This window comes from Astatotilapia calliptera, chromosome 3 (assembly GCF_900246225.1).
Source record: "Astatotilapia calliptera chromosome 3, fAstCal1.2, whole genome shotgun sequence".
Taxonomy (NCBI): domain Eukaryota; kingdom Metazoa; phylum Chordata; class Actinopteri; order Cichliformes; family Cichlidae; genus Astatotilapia; species Astatotilapia calliptera.
In genome coordinates, this window is record NC_039304.1 from 43,655,176 (window position 1) to 43,660,702 (window position 5,527).

General features: G+C 45.5%; 1 long non-coding RNA gene across 1 annotated transcript; it reads left to right on the plus strand.

Moving 5' to 3' along the window:
* Window positions 1-3,604: 3,604 nt before the first annotated feature.
* On the plus strand, window positions 3,605-5,083 carry LOC113010179 (uncharacterized). The gene is made up of 4 exons (XR_003270291.1): window positions 3,605-4,045; window positions 4,130-4,174; window positions 4,259-4,323; window positions 4,400-5,083. It is a non-coding gene; the product is annotated as an uncharacterized LOC113010179 (long non-coding RNA).
* The last annotated feature ends 444 nt before the right edge of the window (window positions 5,084-5,527 follow it).

Below are 5,527 nucleotides of genomic sequence, written 5' to 3' on the forward strand. Positions count from 1 at the left end.
GATTTGTTCTCTCTCTCCTCCAACCTTATGTGCGTCCCTACCCGCCTAGACTAGGGGCGTAACATAAATGGGGGCTCGTCCCTTTCTGTTCGTGTGATTGGTTCGTTTCCTTTTTGCGTTTGTGGTGGGGGGGAAACGTCGTGCGCGAGTTTTGCGGCTCTGGAGTGCGCGGATGCGGTTGGGTGTCTGCGGTGTTGTGTTTTCCTTTTTCGTTTTGCTCGTGATGTCGTTTGACATGGATGATTTGCGCAACGTCCCTCCATTGAAAAGTTGGGGCGGTGCACAAAAGCAGATTTGTTGGTAGTGGCTAACTTATTCAGGGGTGGATGTTCCGTTGAATGCTAAGAAGGCGGAAATTAAACACTGTTTGGTGGAGAGACTGGTGGACAGGGGAGTGTTTGGGGGCAGAAAACCTCGCCGAGTGGGTCTGGGAGTTTGGAGACGGCAGTGGGGGCGGAAGCTGCTGGGGCCGTCCCGAAGCCTTCCAAGGGGCGGATGCCGTCGGGGGCGGAAGCTCCTGTCGCCATTCAGTCTCCTGTATTTTACCCGGCTGGCCAGGTTTGGGCGGTGTTTGGTGACGGAGGATCTCAGGCTTGCCCTTCGCTTGAAGGAGGTGGAGTTGGCGGCTAAGGCTAAGGAAGTCGAGCTCATGCATCTCCGCATTCGAGCTATGGAGCTTGATCGTTCTCGAGCGAGTGACGCTGCTCCCGTTCCTGTAAGTACACTCCCCGACACTTCCACCATAGAACAGTTTTTAACGCTAGCAAACAGGTTGTTTTGGTACCTCCTTTTAGGGAAGGAGAGGTTGACTCATATTTCACTGCTTTTGAGCGCATCGCAACCACTTTAAAATGGCCAAAGGACGTCTGGAGTCTGTTGCTGCAATGCAAATTAATAGGAAGAGCGCAGGAGGTCTGTGCGAGTCTTCTTATTGCGGACAGCTTGGATTATGAGGTTGTCAAATCCACTATTTTGCGGGCTTATGAACTTGTCCCAGAGGCGTATCGACAGAAGTTTCGTGCCTGTCGCAAGCTTGATGGTCAAACGTTTGTGGAATTTGCACGTGAGAAAACTGTCTTATTGACAAGTGGGTGGCTGCCAGTCACGCGGAGGACTTTACTCAGCTAAAGGAGTTGATCCTGCTGGAAGAGTTCAAGACATGTCTCCCTGAAAACATTGTCGTGTATCTTAATGAGCAGAAGGTGGGGTTACTGTCTAAAGCCGCGGTCCTTGCCGACGAGTTTGTGTTAACTCATCGTGCTGCACTTTCGACAGAGCGCCGTGAGTACACTTCCTCACCTCGTCCTGTCAGAAGTTATAGGGTTTCCCCTAAGCGCCAGACACGTTCTGCTGCTATTCCTATGTCAGATCGCAAATGTTTTTATTGTCATGAAATCGGCACCTCGTTGCTGCTTGCCCATCACTACACGCAGGGAGCAGGCCAACACGGTGAGGAAGCCGAAAAGTGTGGGTTTTCGTTCGTTCTATGTCAGCTTCCACTTCACCTAGCAATGGAGTGGGAAGTGAAGGCTTTGATGAGAGCTACCGCCCTTTTGTGTCGGAGGGGTTTGTTTCGTTGAATGAAAAGAGGAGGATCGGGTGCCGATCATGATTCTGCGTGACACTGGGGCCGCGCAGACTCTTATTTTGAAGGGTATTCTACCTTTTTCTGATGACTCTTTTTGTGGTTCGGATGCTCTTGTCTGGGGTGTAAAAATGGATGTACTACGTGTGCCATTGCACAATGTGTTTCTCAATCGCCGCTCGTTTCGGGTTCGGTACCGGTTGGCGTGCGCGACCAGTTGCCAGTGCCCGGAGTTGCGATGATTCTGGGGAATGATTTGGCTACGGAAAAGTGTTTTCTACCCCGAGAGTGGTTGAGATACCGGTGCCTGATATTTCATTACCTAACCCTGTCGCTGAGGAGCATTCCTCCTCTGTTTTTCCTGCTTGCGCGGTAACTCGTGCGCATAGGCGCAAGTACGGTGACGTGGATTTATCTGATTCTTTTCTCTGTGCTGGTGGTGGTCCGGAGTCTGAATCTGAAACCCGTGTTCCACTGACGGGCGACTCTGAGGCGATGCTGCCTATTAGCCCATCAGTGACACCTCAACTGTCTTTGGAAATCAACAAAAAGGAGTTGGTTTCGGCACAGCAGAGTGACCCAACTCTTGTGAGTTGTTTTTCGCGGCCAACTCTAGCGACCAGTACCCTCGTGTTTATAGTGTCGAGGATGACTGTTGATGCGTACTTGGTATCCGCCTACAGCTGGTGATTTGGGTTGGAATGTGTTTAAACAGGTTCTGGTGCCTCAACAGTACCGACCCAAAGTTCTTTGGTCTTGCCCATGACAGTTTTTCTGGACATTTTGGTATTAGGAAAACCTACACCGCATTCTGCGTCATTTCTTTTGGCCAGGATTGAAGAATGACGTTGCTCAGTATTGTCGTTCTTGTCACACCTGTCAGATTAGTGGTAAGCCTAACCAAGTCATTCCACCCGCTCCATTACACCCTATTCCAGTTTTAGGGGAACCTTTTGAAACACATCCTCATCGACTGCGTTGGTCCGCTCCCTAAAACAAATCGGGTCACCAGTACCTCTTGACTCTGATTGTGTGTTGCTACCCGTTTTCCCGAGGCAATTCCGTTGCGCACCCTTAAGTTAAACCAGTTGTTAAGGCATTGGTGAACTTTTTCCTTATCTTTGGTTTACCAAAAGCTGTTCAAATACACCAAGGCTCTAATTTCATGTCTAGGATTTTTGCTCAGGTTTTGCAGTCACTTGGCATTAAACATCGGAAATCTAGTGCCTATCATCCGGAGTCGCAAGGTGCGCTCGAGCGGTTTCATCAGACATTGAAATCGATGATGCGGAAATTTTGCCTTGAGTCTCAAAAGGAGTGGATGAGGGGTTGCCGCTGCCTTCTGTTAGCCATCCAAGTATATCAGTGTTAGAATACCATTATTACTTTCGGACTCAGAGTTTAACACCAAAGTCCGGGCTGACCCAGGACCATTGCTGTGCAGTCACATGCGCAGCATACAAAGTCCCTCACATCGGAGCAGGATTGCTGCAATGTTAATGCAACTAAGCAAACGGATCCAGAATTTGTTACGCGGCTGCTGGCTCTGTGGGTTTTTGCCAGCAGCTCTACCTGTACTAGATGCACCTTGCTCCTTGTCTTTCTTATCTCGGACTTTATGTCCTTACAAGAGTTTTCTTTTTTCCTTTGGGTCTTCAAATGTTCAAAGGGCTTTGGAGCGTGATGTCACGGGGTGCGTTGGGAACGGATTTTGGCCCGCCATTCCGCCATTTTGGGTCTAAGTGAACAGGAGGCGAAAACATAGCCATGGTTCGTTCTTGCTGTGTGGTCGGCCGCAATGTCCGGATCGCCAAATCCCGCCCTGGTTCCCAAGCCAAACATCCAAACCAGTTGTAAGTAAAAAAAGTGATTTTATTTAAGGACAAGAAGCATAGCTCCAGGGTGAGCCCAGGCCAAAATAATAAACAAAACCAACTAAGTCCCACCAGAAAAGACTAACTAAACCCTAAGAAAGAAAAAAGAACAAACAAATGACAGAGCTATCCCTCGCTCCCTGACCAAGAAAACAGGAGAAAATGATTCCAAAAGAAAAGGCAGCTCACCCCTTCCGCTTCAGCCCACGAGTGCCTAAGCTTACAATTCACACTCCCACAAATACACAAGATAAACGCAGGCTGGGAAAACCAGGGTCAGGACTGCGACGGCTGTCAGGCTACTCGCTCGTTCCACACTCTCTCTCTCTCTCTCTGGAGCTGTCAGAGCGGCTTTTTGAATGTGGTCACCTGTTCCATGGTCCAATCAGCTCACTACTCTTCATTAGGGGAGGTACCTGTAGAGAGTCTTAAGCACAGTAAAGAGACACAGAACAAACAGCCCACACAGTGTTCTTATGGCCACAGCCGTAACAAGGGATTTTATTAACGAGCCTTTATTTTCAATGTAATACAGGGTTTTCCAAGCCAAGACTATGGAGTTGACTGTGGGATCTTCATGCTGATGGTAATTTTTCTCTTCTCTTCTTGAGATTCAGAAGCTAATTTAAGCTTCTAAAAAAAGGACATTTTTATTTTTTCTTCCAAATAGTCTGCTCTGTACGTGGCACTGGATGCTTCATTTGACTATACTATAGTAAGTATTCTATTTACTTTCACAGCAATGGAGTCTTGAATCTTTTGAAAGTTGTTAAATATGTTTCATATTAATATTTTACAGTCAGACATGCCCTACTTGTGTAAATGGTGGTGCTTGCTGTTGATGGAGAACTTTGATCTCAGGAGGTATTTATATTTTGACTTCTGTTCTATGTTGTGTCAAAGTTTACACACCTTAACAATATCAACAATTTCTGTTAAGCTCTGGCAAGCTATTTGCACACTGGAGAGAGGAAGCCAAAGCTGTGCTTGAAGGACAACACGTGCCCATTGTCAGACTGAAAAAGTTCCAGGAAGTCAGTCATGTCAGTATTCACTTTAAACAGTAATTACATGGTTAGTGACATTTGAATAACTGTTAAAAAACTGTTCTGCAACAGAGAAATAACTATGTTTTCATCCCCGTTTGCCTGACACAGGAGCCAGCAGTTGTTGCAGATCTGCGTCCTGCTGTGCAGTGGGTTGTCCAAAATAAGGCACTTTTCCGTGGACACGTAACAATGCCCAAATATCTGTCCTTAAATCAAGAGGACCAGCAGAGGGTCTTAAGAGACATGTCAGAGGAAGAAGACACTGGAGCAAGGGACTTGTTCCTCTTTGTTTTTCAGTTTGCAAAGGACATGGAGCTCTTTTTGAAAGCATGTGCTGATGAGCAGGGACTAAGGGTCAGTGCTATGTTTGACATGTAATGGACAAATGAAGGCACTGGCTGTGTTTGTTTGTTTAATATGTCGTTGTTGTTTTTTGTTTTGTTTTTTGCATAGTACAAAATTCCAATTAAACTTATTTCAAAATGTTGTTCACTTGATTCTGTGTCCATACTTATAATAAAGGATTACAGTGAAACAGCATTAAATGTAAATGTAACAGCATTTTTTTTAAACTTGTATTTTCAAAATAAAAAGCTTATTGTTGATATTAACAGTAAAGAATTGTAATCAATAATATTTTTATACATTTTAAACACTAACACTGGGCTCTATCCTGGCCATCTGTGGACACTTCACTTATTCTTTTTTTTGACTACTGCACTGGAGTGGACCAAAACAATGACACGGGTTTGATCTTAAGGATCTAATAGTTGTGTGTTGTGCATGACATTGCCACACAAATATGTATTTGCAAGATAGAGTAGAATAAATATTACACAGGCTGCAGTGAATCTCTGTTGATACAGACTATTGAGCTTTGAGTTTCCCAGTCAAACTTAGCTTGGAAGCACCTGCTAAAAACACTTTTACTCTTGTACATTTCATAACAAGACACCATAGCCAAAATATTAACAAAATATATATTATTAAAAAATTCAAAGCTGCAGCACATACAGCAA